This window comes from Galeopterus variegatus, unplaced genomic scaffold, assembly GCF_000696425.1.
Source record: "Galeopterus variegatus unplaced genomic scaffold, G_variegatus-3.0.2 Scaffold112, whole genome shotgun sequence".
Classification (NCBI taxonomy): Eukaryota; Metazoa; Chordata; class Mammalia; order Dermoptera; family Cynocephalidae; genus Galeopterus; species Galeopterus variegatus.
In genome coordinates, this window is record NW_007726223.1 from 904,732 (window position 1) to 918,786 (window position 14,055).

Sequence of the window (14,055 nt, forward strand, 5' to 3'; positions counted from 1 at the left end):
CATGTATTGAAGAAATGAACAATTTATATGATTTTTTGAGTTTTTATATATTTAAATGTGTACGTCTTTTAAATTAGAAGTATATTTATTGGTAATCTAGGATGAAATTTTTATCTGGGAACATTGATCTTATTATGAAATATAACTTACTAATATTTTATTTAATCAATAATTGAAAGCTATATTTGAATATCATCCACTTCTTAATCATGAATATGTTCAATTTTATATGATTCCCCCAAAATTCTTTTGGCCTCAAGTAAACATTAACAGTTATGCTAAAGTATTGGATACAAATAAAAAACAAAGTCAAGGCTTTAACCACTTTAGAGTAACTAGTAGTGGATTATACCTTTCATCATAAACAACTATACAACTGGACAAACTACATGAAACAACCATTTTTAGACATTGAGCAATAGGAATCAGGGAGGAGAGAAAAAAAAGAAATACCAAAGGGGGAGACTCAGAAAAGATTGCATTTCAAAGAATGCTGAGAGATATAGGAGTTCTGAGCAGCCAGGAGGAAGATGCCTGACTTAACACTTTGAGCATTCAGGCAACATGCTGAAAAGATGACATTTTATGAGCTGAGCTTCTCTATCTGTAGAGTAAAAAATACTCAAGTCCTGCTTTAAAAAACTTAAAATTAAGCCTCAAAAGGATCAAGATGATATGCCAGCAAATTTAATATCTGCCAGAAAAAAAAAATTCTCAACAATTTCTAAGGTAAGAAAACCCAGAACAACCAGATTTGCAAAAATTTAGTAGCTACAATGTTCAAATGCAATCAAAAGTTACTAGACTTATAAAGAAACAGGAAAATGTAATGGTAACTGTTGGGGGCCTGAAGCTCCACAAGCTCCACACCCCTTCTTGTGAGACCGCTTCTCCTTGACAATCTGCTCAGATGGCCATGCTTTACATAACTGCCTCAATCTTTATGCCAGAAACTGATTGCTCCTGGCTATGCAAGTTAATTTGCAAGTGACCTTTTATCCTTCTCTAGAAACTGTTTAACTATAAACATTCTGGGTGGCAACCTTTACTTTGAATGTCCTGTCTTTGTCTCTCCTCAAGATATTATCATATCTTTACATTCCAGACCCTTTGCAGCATGCCTGCCTTCTCCTATATAAGATGTAACCTAAGAATCAATAAACGAGACTTGATCAGAATACTGTCTTGTCTCAATTTCTCGTGTCTCTTGTCCCATCCAATTCCCACTCCCCCCTCCAGGGTCTGCGTTGAATATCCCGCGGGTCGGGACATTTTTGGCGCCCAACGGAACCATAACCGGTACTATGTAATGTTTCAGGTAACAGGAAAACATACAGTTAATGGTGTCCGAACGTGAGATCGTGCAGATGTTCACATTAGCAGACAAAGGACTTTAAAAAGTTATTATAAATTTGTTCAACATTTTAAAGAAAGTGTTTTTAAAGTGTAAACAGGGAATTTCAGTAGAGAAGTGAAAAGTATGTAAAAAAAAAAAAAAGAACTAAGTGGAAATCCTAGGGATGAAAAGTATACCTGAAATTAAAAATTTACTGCATAGATTGCAGATTAGAGATAGCAGAGCAAAGTTCAGTAAACCTAAATATAGAGAATTAGGGACCATCTAATATAAAGAATCCTTAGACGTTTCTTATATATCAACTTATAATGCACTACATTAAACCAAAACAATTTCTCCAAAGCTGTTTGAGATAAGCCTTTCTATTCTTTGAGTTCTCTTTGTGACTATTATGTGGCAATATATTTAAGATTCTTAGAAGCCCTATTGTTTAACAGAGAATCTTCAAAGCTACATGTTTTAGTTTTTTTGTTATGGCGGTGCCCCATTCCTAAAACCGAAATACAATTTGGATGTCTGCTGCTGTGTAACAAGCCTTCATGATACTCAGTGCCTTAGAAAAACAACAATTATCTTATTATCACTCTAACTTTCTGTGAAAACCATGAAAGGACTCACCTGGGTGGTTCTGGCTTGTGCTCTCTGATGTAGTCATCAAATGATGACTGATGTTGGAGCAGCAAGGGTCTGGAGCATTGGCTGTCTGGCATCCTCTCCTCATGCAGTCTCAGATTTCTCTGAGGGGGTCTTTGCACATGGGTAGTTTGGGCTTCCTCAAAACCTCATGTGCATATATTTCAATAAACAAGGAGGAAGTTGTATTTTTTTTTTTTTTACCTAGCTTCAGAAGTCACATAGCATTACTTCCAGGGTACTCTACTGGTTGAAAAGTGGTAAGGCCTCACTTGATTTCAAGAGGAGAGCGCATAGATTATACTTCTCAGTGATAATTGTGTCAAAATCACATATACAAGGAGCTGTGGCATGGAAGGTATTGTAAACACCTTTGTAAAACACAATCTGCCACAACTAACTTATAGAAAGTCTTTTAATTTTTATTAAAGACTTCTATTCAGATCAGTGGGGAAAGGAAATGGTACTGAAACAATTTGATATCCATATAGAAAAAAATGAACTTCAATTTTTACCCTACAATATACACAGAAAACAATTTAAGATGGATCGTGGGCCTAAAAGTAAAAGCAAAAATTCTAAAGCTTCCAGACTAAAACATGAAATAATATCTTTGCAACCTGAGAGTAAGCAAACATTTCTTAGGACATTAAAAACAATAACCATTAATGTTTTTTAAACTGAATATCAGCAAAATTAAAACAAAACTTTGCTTACCAAAGAAACTATTAGGAAAAAGAATAGGCAAGGTACAAAATAGTCACAAAACTTATATCTGAGAAAAGACTTGAATCCACAATACATATATATGTAGCTTAAACACATCAAAAAAAACAAAACACCAAATTTATAAAGAATAATACCTGAACAGACACTTCACAAAGGAAGATATACAAATGACCAGTAAGCACACGCAAGTGACAGACATCCTTAGCCATCAGGTAAATACAAATTAATATTATAAGGATATTCTCCTACATATTTATTGGAATAGTTAACATTTTAAAAAAGTCAAAGATATCAAATTTTGATAACTATGTAGAATAATTTGAGCTTGCAAACATTATTGGTAAGAGTAAATTTGGAAACAATTTTTGACAGTTACTTATACTATTAAACTTTTTATCTGAAATTCTAGAGAATACAAAACTAATCAATGGTTAAAAAAAAAATCAAAACTTTTGCCCATGGGGTAGCAGGAAGGATTGACTGGGAGGGGCAGGAGAGGAAACGTTCTGGAATTTTAAAAATGTTCTCTATCTTGATAGGGATGTGGGTCATCCAAGTGTATACTCTATCACAGCTCATCAAATTGTACACATAAGACTGATTCATTTGCCTATATACAAAATTTATTTTTTAAAAAGTACAGAAAACAAATATTAAAAGCCAAACAATAAAAAAAGAATATGGACAGTTTGAAAATAAAGGAATTGGAGAAAGAAAAATAAGAAACTCTATCTGGTCTGTAATATAGTGAATATTGCAAAAATATTGCATTGGTAAGTGTGGACAGTGCAAAATAAATCACACTTGCAAATAAACTTTGGAATAGATAATTGATATTCATTGAGGATTCATTATGAGCAAAGCATTAGTGGAAGGATAATGCGTGAATTATCTCTTACCATCTTCACCACCACCCTGTGAGGCGTCATGATCTGCTTCCTGAATATGAGGGTACTGAGGTACTGAGAGATTGCATAATCTGCCAAGGTTACAAAATTCACTCTCAAATCCTGGGCAGCCTCTGGCTACATAGAGCTTGGGCTTCTAACCTTATCTCACTGAATATAGACACAAGTAATTTTTCCCTGAGACACATACCTAACAGAAGCTTCACACTGATATTTGACTAAAATTGATTATGTGATTTTTTAATTGTCAAAATTAAGTGGATTAGGAAGACCACATGCATTCTTTTAGATCACCAGATGGCCAAAAGAAATTTATTGACTTTTGTGGGATTTTGTACCCTTTGCTAAACTTATAGGGGAGAAAAGTAGATTGTTATTAAGATAGTTTGTCTTTATAATAAAAATTTTGTAGGAAATTGACTTCTAAATATTAACTCAAATGTGGGAAGTTGATCATGTGAAAATAAAATTATTTGTGTTAATGTATGTTTTTGGCCTTGGAATTAACACTGTAAAAATTATGAATCTTGTTTTATTTATCTCTCTATAGATTCTCACTCCTCTCAGTAACTTGATCTTAATAGAACTGGTATAAGTGTTTATTGGATTAAATGCAATAAGCTCTGCTCTTTTGATGCTTCATACTCCAAATTTATATCTTTTCAGATATTTTAGGTTATCTACATGTCAAGAAATTGAGTGCGGGATAGGAATTCTAGAAATCTCCGCCCAACTCATCCTCAACACACGCACACACACATATACACGCTCCTACCAGCTCCCTGTGGCTGCTTGTAATCATTCATTTCTAGATTATATACTAATAATAGAGTAGTCACCTTTGTTAGGAGAATTATTGATGATCCTTACCAGCGTGGAGCACTAGTCTTTCCAACCACTTTAAAGAATGTGGGGTCTTCTTTTTGGAAATCACCATTGTTCAGCACTAGAAAGCCTATATTTCCTATCCACTTACAAGAATGTCCACAGTTTGTCTATCTAATTCTTCTGCCATCCCTCCCCCCAAATCAACAGATCAGGTAGTTTGGAAGTTTAAATCCTGGCTCATCACTTCTTAAAAGTGGCCTATTCCTGAATAATAATAAAAAAAGTTACGACATGAAAATTACTGCTAATTTGGTGTTTTGATGAGGAAAAATGCTTGTTTACCACATTCCTACTTCTGAGATAAGAATTGCAACTCTCCCCTGGCATTCTCTTAGGTCTCTGACTTATGAATTAAGATGGGCTGGTACCACCCTTTGCTTAGACAGTACTGAGAGTCTGAAAGGTCATGTTTGGGTACTAAAACAATGGTAGAATGTGAGAATTTTAAAAATCAGCCAAAATAAAAAATGAAGTTTGATCTTAAAAATACTTTTTATAGGCACAAAACCAGCTTTGTTCTCTTTGCTTTCCATGATTCATGCTTTTTCAGGCACAGACCAGAGATTCAGGCAGTAAGTATTAATAGTTAGCTACTGGGAACAGCTGCAACATAATTTGGGGGGATTTCTTAAAGGTCAACAGAATTGTAATAACCATTTTATCCAAAGAATGTTTTTTGATAAAGACTTAGCTTTTAACCTCTGTATCCACAGGAGCTTGTTTGGTTCTACTGCTATGTTAAGAGATTTCCCTTCAGTTCATGTTTAGAATTCTTGCATATTTATGAATATTGAATCTGTTTCCTGAATAATAACTAAGGTATCATGGAAGTCAGGATGTTCAATATTTCCATATTTTGTATTATATGATTATTACATATATTTTGCCCTACAAACTAGGTTTCTCACAGTGACCTTGACAGTTTATACTGTAGTTGTAAAAATAATTTTTGAGAGATGACCTACATTAGTCTTATGATAATAGAAATATTTTCTATCCCACAATGATCATGAAGGACCTCATATATGTTAGGGATATTTATACCCAGAAATCACTGGTGTCTGCAATGTTATTTGTTTGGAAAACTCCAGAAAATGAGATACGTATAAGACAACAGACAGGAAAGCAGCTCATTCAATAGTTACCATATATCTTACCTATTCTACAAATATGTACTGAGGAACCTCTATGTACCAGTGTAGGGAAAGTGAAGAAAAATGGTCAGGGCTCCAGATGTTCAGAATGTTGCTGAGCATTTGAGGTAATAACGCACATGCACCTAGGTGTTCCTTGGTTATTGTCTAATATAATTGTGCATGTGCACCCAGGTGTCCCAGACTTAAGTATAAAAGATGAATGACTCTGATACACAGTGCCCCCGTCCCCAGGATGCCCCTGGAGGGGCCATGGGGAGGCCGCTATTGCTGCTGCAGGCTGTTGCTGCCAGTGCCCCCGGGATGCCCCAAGAGGCCACCACCACCACTGCTCCTGCTGCTATTGATGCTGTAAGCTGCTGCTGCTACTGTTGAAGACTGGGCTCATGTTCTCTGCCAATGGCTCCCGGCATCTTTCCCAATCACCTGCATGGACTTGCATGTGAGCAGTCTATGACCCAGCCTGGCATGTGAGGGGTCTGGTCTGTACAATGGGTTTGAAGGGTCTGAACCCTAGCCCTGACAATAGAAATGGAAACAGTATAACTAAAGTAGTGAAAAGTTTTGGCTTTAGTTATGAATTGCTTTAGCAGTACAATTGGTGTAGCCATACAATTGGCTTCATAGGCAGGATTCTGACAATAACCATAACCAGACAATTAGCGTAGCTATTGCTGTAACTCGACAACCAGGCATTGCTCTAGGTCAGAGATAAGTCACTATCCCCTTTGAATTTATTTTTCAGATAGGGAAACAGAAAGTGAACAGGTAAACTAACAAGTGAATATCATTTCAAATAGTGGTAAGTGCTATGTAGCCCATAAAGCAAGCAAGTGACTGGGTCTGGGTACCCTACTTGGGCTTTTTCATGTCTAAGTTTCACAACACTGTGAAAACCATTGTTTTCATACCCATTTTATAGATAAGAAACATGGGGCTCAAAGCCTGAATGACTTGCCCAAAAGCAAGAAGCTATTAAAGGGCAGAACCAAATTGTGTGCTTACATTTGTCTAGTTCAAGGCCCATGCTCTTGTCACCATACCCTTGAGGGAAATATTACTTATTCAGGGACACAAAGACCAAGATACTAAAAATATTCTAGGTTTTACCATTACTTCTTTGGTAGCATGTTCCTTTCAATACTTTTGAATAGTAGTAATTATTTCCTGCACCTCCAAAACTTTTATTTTCATTGACAAGAAAAACTTTAAATCCTTTTTGAAATTTTTACTTTCCTACTTTATAACTACCATTAATTTATTAGATAAAGTGGTTCATTGTTTTCTCGGAGTTTTCTGAGAAATGAGTAGATAAGTCTATATATTTTTCTATATTTACAAATTAATTTACCTAGATGTGAAATTAAGCATGTGTCTCAAGTAGAGACCTCACAGCTATTTGACTCACTCATCTAATTTGTTTGATTTGACTCATTTGATAATATGTGTGTTCTCTAGATTCAGTGTGATGTAGCAGTGAGGGAGCAGGTTCTGAAACCAAACTGCCTACATATTAACTGGTATTATTAATTGTGAGATATTTGGATGTTTATTTTCTGTGCTGCAGCTTTCTTGTTTGTAACATAGTAAATCTGTAATAAAATAGTCACATGCATTAATCTATTTAATTCTAGTAAGTTTGTTGTAAAGGTGTGCTGATCTACGTAAAGTACCTAAACCAGATTTTGGCATAGTAGGCATTCAATAAATGCTGGCAATTAATTAATTAATTAATTATCTATCTATCTATTATCTATCTATCTATTTATTTATTTATATTTTTGGCAAAACATATTGTCTTACTAGATGTTAATGATTGTTTCCAGACCAAAGGTTTCCCTATGTAAACAAGTTTGAAAAATATTATATAATTTCCTCTTGGAGATTTACAATGCACATTAAAATTGCCCCTGTGCATTCCCAAAGCATTTTGTAGTAGAGTTAGTTTCCCTCGGGCAGGAACCACCCATGGATTGTGAATTTATTGAGGGTACTTTGTAGTATTTTTACTTTGTGGTCTTCTAGTAGTCAGCACTGGTCTCCGTGGCTAACAAGCCCTTAGGTTAATAAGAGTATTGTTGACCTTGATAAGAATAGTGCTTTTGAACAGTTGTAGCCCTCAATATGGGCTAAAGTGAGTCATAAAATCATTCAGGAGTTCAGATTACATAATGCAATCTAAAGTGGACATTTTTGCTGTCAAATTAATAGTAAAAGAGGATGGCCTGTTCTGAACACCTCTCCCTAAGTACCTACTAAAAAAAGCATTATCAATCTTCCACAATTATAGAATTTCCACATAATATATTTTCTATAAAGCAAGTCATTAATGGTTTAATTTTGGTGATGTGCCATGTTTGAATGGACTTATATAGTTTCCCAAACATATTTTCACTAAACTGAGGCTCTTGCAGTTGGGTTTGCATAGCCGTAAGAGTTCAGGAATAATTTTATTGTGCATGTGATATCAACTATCAACAGTCAATAACAATAGTTTGTGAATGCCTACTATGTTTCTGGTGTTGTTCTGGCAACTAGGGGATATATCAGCAAATGGAACAGGCAAAAGTCCTTGCCATCATGTAGTTTGTATTCTGGTAGAGAAAACCATAAGTAAGTTATTTAGCGAGATAGAACGTGATAAGTATTATGGAGAAAAATGAATCAGGAAAGAGAGCTGAAGAGTGGTGGGGGTGGAGTAGTCAAATATAGTGGTGAGGAAAGAGCTCACTGAGAGAGTCATGTTTTCTGGAATGCTTAAAAAATTACTATAACAAGTCATGCAGATATTTGGAATGTTCTTGGCAGAAAGAACACCAAGTACAAAGGCCCTGAGGTGAGAGGGTGTCTGGCATACTTTAGGATCCTGAAAAAGACAGTGTAGCTAAAAAACAGTGGGATGGGGGAAAGAAAAAGATGTGTTAAATAGAGAGTTAACAGGAGGGATTAGGTCTTCTGCAGCTGACTGTAGTTAGAGCACTGGCATTAGTCTGAGTGCTATGGGAATCCCCTGGAGAATGAGGATAGTCCGACATGATCTGACTCTCAGTGTAACGTGACCATTCTGGTTTCTGTGTTGAGAATACACAGAAAGGGGAGATAAGAGAAATAGGAAGCGAAGTTTGAGGCTATTGTAATAATCCAGGTGAGAAATGATGGTCCATGAGCCAGATGGAAGCAGTGGAGGTAGGAGAAAAAGATATGAAGATAGAACCAACAGGATTTGCTGGTGGACTGAACATGAAGTGAAAGAAGGAGAGATCAAATATGACTCCAGGGTATTTTTTTTTTTTTTTTTGGTAGGGGAGATGTCTGGGAATGGAGTTACGATTGATTGAAGTGGGGAAGGGTGAAAGAAGTAGGTTTGGGGGAAAGATCAAGTGACAATATTTTGTTTGAGAAGGCTATTAGATATCTACGTGAGATGCCAAGAAGGCATTTGAATATGTAAGTCTGGAGTTCATGGAGATGCCAATTGGAGATATGAATTTGGAAGTTAGTGTATAGAAATTTTTAAATCTACAAAACTCTGTGAGATAAGTAAAAGATGAAGAAGAATTCAAAGAATTGAGTTCTGGGAAACTTTCAAGTCAGGAAATCAGAGAAAAGAAGAATTAACAGCAAAATGAACTAAAAAGTAATGCCTAGGTATGTGGGGGAAAAAACAGGAGCTTTAGTACAGAATAAATTAAATGAGGAAAGTTAAAGGAAAGGTGATGATCAGTGTTATCAAATTCAGCTCATATGTCAAGAGAGATGACAACCAAAAATTAACTTTAAATTTAACAACACATGGGTCACCATTGAACTTGACAAGAGCAGTGTCTGAACGTAGGAGCCAAAGACAAATTCGGACGAAATCTTGAAAGCACAGAACTGGAGACAGGGACTACAGATAATTCTGAAGAGGAATTTTTTTTTATGCTGGGGACATAGGCATTAGCTGGAGGGGCAATGAGATCAAGAGACTTTTTTTTTAAATGGGAGAAAAAACAGCATATTTATATGCTGATTGAAATAATATAGGAGAGAAGTAAATAATGATACAAGAGAGATGTTATCTCTTATTAAAGAAAGTATTGGTGAGACTTTATTTCCCTGAAAACAGTATTTTTAGAGCATGTTTAAAAAAGTGACATTTTTCATAATAAAGTACATCTCATTCATTATCAGTGGCAACTATTGTCTAGGTGGAAAGAGAGGTTAAATAGACAAAAAATAAATAAATTCAAGGAATAATGTGTTCGGGTGTGATATAGTGACACAGGTTGTAAGTACTATACACATTTAGAAGATTGATATATGAGGATTGGAAACAAAACTACAGGGAGATTAAATAATAACCCCAGCCTACTGCTTTTCAGTTCAATGTTGTTTGTGCTACAACTTACCTGCATCTTACCCTATCAATTAATAGTAATTGAAATCTACTGAATACTAAATGTGGAGCACTTTTCTAAACATTATTGGCCTATGGTGGTTCACAGAATGGTGGAAGTTACACAATAATAAAAGGCAATATATGACATAATATCACCATACAAGTGTCATGCAAGAAGCCTTCCTGAAATTAAGATAGATAAAAATCTCTAAGGTCTACTGTGGTCATCTATGTTCTCCTAAAACTAGGCCTTGAGACACTTCAATAGTGTCCTTGGTTTTCCATAAATGCAGAAGGGACTTTAGAAGGGGCATAGTTTAAGTAAAGGCAATTTTTACTAAGTTTAAACCCAGTCATCTATTTTAAGGATGGAAAAGTTCTTTTGGAACAGACCTTATATGCAATTGGTTTACTATTCTATAAATTATTGAGGAGATAAAGGTTTTTATGTACAACTTCTTATTTTATAACTTCACTTACCTAAAATTTGGCTCTAATTTCTTGGGTCTTATTACAGGAATTTCCACAGTGAGATTGTTTCAGCACATGTATATAAATATAAATTTAACAGCAGTTTTAAATAGGATGTCATTGGGTCTTTTTTAACAGAAAATTTGACAAATGCCTCTCTGGTTTCTTAAGAACTGGTAATATACAGTTTGCATTTGGTAAGAGTCCTTTAAACATGCTGCTTTAATCCTGTTAATTCAAAAGAGGCATAAATTAGAACTAAAGTGCTTTTTTACTTATAAAGAAAGATAGTCATAAAGACTTTTATTTGACTAAAGCCACAGTGAGCCAGACAGTCTAGAAAATAAGATAAATACTTCAATAATCCCAATGGAGTGGTGAAGTGGAAAAAGCAATAGAAGTGAACTTGTCTGTTGGTATATTCAGTGGAAATGTAATTAGAGCTCTTTTGAAAAAGAATTTTGATTTTCTAAGTAATGCTAAATATCAAAATATAGCTTAACGAGGCTTAGAATTAGAAGACCTACATGGATTTTAGCTTCTTCTCTGACATGTACTGTCTTTGCACAATTACAACAATTACTTGCTCTTTCTTTTTTTTTTTTTTTTTTTCCTTTTTTGTCTTTTTTCATGTCCGGCAACGGATCGCAACCCTCAGTGTCACACCCATACCGGACCGGGACCGGCAACGGGATCGCAACCCTCAGTGCTGCACCCGCACCTCGCTCAGCCAGTGAGCGGGAACCGGTCTGTATGTGGGATCCGAACCCTCGGCGGGAGCGCCACCATGCTCCAAAGCGGCGCACTGTAGCAGTGCGCCACCGGGCCGGCCCTTACTTGCTCTTTCTGAGTCTAGGTTTTCTCACCCAGAAATTAGTTTCTCCTTAAGGATCAACTTAAGTAACACATGGGCAAGCTCCTCAGATGTTATAAAGCACAAAATGAATGTTGTAACAAACGTCCAAGAGAGACTAAATGTAATATATTTCTGAATTAATTGAAGTAAGATATAAAGAAAATTTAAGGTCTTTAAAGATATAACTGTAGTTAGGCATCTTGACTGGAAATTTTGTTGCCACAATAAGAGGAAAGATACTTGAAATGAAAGCCTATAATAAATTAGCATGTTCGCATCTTCTTTCCAAGTTAATGTATACTGAATGAATGTACCTCTCTTCTTTATATGACAAAACTGAAGGGGAAAACTTTATATATTATTTAAACTGATCAGGTAATTTATCACTTGTAGCAATTAAAGAATAAATTTGCCAGGGGTGTAAAGATTTGATCAATTTAGAATTGTAAAGGAAAAAAAAGAATTTGGCCACCCTACGTATATTAACACATGTTATGATTTAAGAGTTTGACAGAAACTCTAGAATGAGGAAGAAGAAAAGAATCCAGCTCTTTAACACAAGTAAGCTGAGAATAATGGGACCATAGGATACTTTAGACTTTCTATTCCAAGTGTGGTTCAAGGACCAGTAGTGTCAGTATAATCTGGGAGGTTGTTTGAAATACACAATCCCTGGTCTGCTCTGCTACTTCTAAATAAGAAGCTGCATTTTAACAAGAATCCCAAGTGATCGAAATGCATGTTAAATCTGAGAAGCAATGCACCAGGCTGTTTTGTTTCATGCGCCATATCCCCACTCCCCATACACATCAGCATGTGGCAGTCACAACAGGAATCCATGTGGCTGCAAAGCATTAGCACAATTGGGTCTCCAAATAGCACATTAATTTCTCTAAATTATTAATAAGGCTGTAATAAATTCTGATTTAAAATATTGAAAGTAGATAAAACAAGGCAAAAAAGAATCACTAGTTCATATACTTAATTGACATACTTAAATGCACATACTTAATTGAAACAAATTCTCATTCATTTGTGACATGGTGTCTTAATTTTAAATATTTCTTGAAATTTGAAAAGAAAGGAATTCCAAATACCTTTAAGGGAGTTGAGAAAATAACTGTTAAAGGAGAATCAATCTTTCTCAGAATTATCCTCTCAGCTCTTTCTGAGGAAGTTTATTCTATCATGCCATTGCTCTTCTAGAAACGTACTAGGTATTTACACCACTAACTTTTTTTAATAGGTCAACAGGAAAAACTATCATAGCAGAACTATTGAGAATGTAAAATGACTCATTGTTACTCAAAGTATGAATTTTAAAGAACTCAGAATTATAAATTATGAATCTCACAATGAAGAATTATCTAAGGTATTCACTATTGAAAACTAGCCAAATAAGAATAAACGTGTGATTTAAAAATATGGATGTGGATGGAAATGTGACAGTGTAAAATTGCCACACTCCTACTCTGCATCCTGTCCTGGCAAGAACATAGTTCCGATGATATAATAGGCTTTATTTGTTTTCGATTTATGTTTCCGTATGTGATATCATCTGATTTATCATTGACATAGATAATGTTCTGTCTAAGCTAATAAACAGAATAATCTCCAGCATTCCATTGTAGAGGAGCAAATGAGAATTTGATTTGTTTGTTTGTTTGTTCTTTCTGATTTGGACTTGTATTTGCAAGAAGAAAACAGTTAAGGTTGGATATTTCACCTAGAAAAGCATAATGATAATTCAGTGTACACCTGTAATTTTGAAGAAGTTTTGTAGGGATTTTAGGTTTGACTAATACTTTCTTTATATGCTTTGTATTGTTTGAGCAGTTAGCTATGGAGACTAAATATACACAGATAAAGAGTAATTGGCAGTTTTGTGTAGGTGGAGGTGAGCTATCTTGATAACCAAAATCTTTTCACATGATCTCAATCCTCAGAAAACCCATTGAAAGTCAGCTGGGGCCAATTTAGTATGAGGTAGTTTTCCCCAGATTAAATCCAAGGGAGAATCTATGCCTTGCCTTGGACCAAAAGCTGGCGAGGCAAACACAAGCCCACAGAGAGTCAAAGGGACTCAGTGAGCCACAATATTAGGGACTAATTTTCACTTTGGAATGAACAGAGTTTTCTTCCTTTGTTCAATTCCTGACCCAAACTGAGAACAGACGTTTTTGTTGGGAAGGGTTTGGTAGCCAAGACATTTCTGAAAACTAGGGGAAGAAAGAAGCTTCGAGGGAACTCCACAGAGGGATCTTAGGGATCAGTCAGCATGAAAAGCTCTGGGAATTCAGAGAGCAGGGGAGAAAAGCTGAATTTAGAGGAAAGGCAAGGACAGAAAGGAGTTTGAAAGATTTATAGATAAACTACTTAGACAGCTTTGCAGAGAATACACTGGTGATCTGACCATATTCAAGAAACCTCAGGGCCGGCCCGGTGGCGCACTGCGCTAGTGCGCCGCTTGGGAAGCGCGGTTGCGCTCCCGCCGAGGGTTCGGATCCCACATACGGACCGGTTCCCGCTCACTGGCTGAGCGAGGCGCGGGGGCAACACCGAAGGTTGCGATTCCGTTGCCAGTCCCGGTCCGGTACGGGGGCGACACTGAGGGTTGCGATCCGTTGCCGGACACAGAAAAAAAGACAAAAAAAAAAAAAAAAAAAAAAAAAAACCCC

The 14,055-nt window shown here is 35.9% G+C and overlaps 1 protein-coding gene across 1 annotated transcript in view; it reads left to right on the top strand.

Moving 5' to 3' along the window:
- The window catches only part of SEMA3D (sema domain, immunoglobulin domain (Ig), short basic domain, secreted, (semaphorin) 3D), a 193,396-nt gene that overhangs the window by 62,783 nt on the left and 116,558 nt on the right, over positions 1-14,055 (top strand). The gene's annotated exons all lie outside the window — the stretch shown is intronic.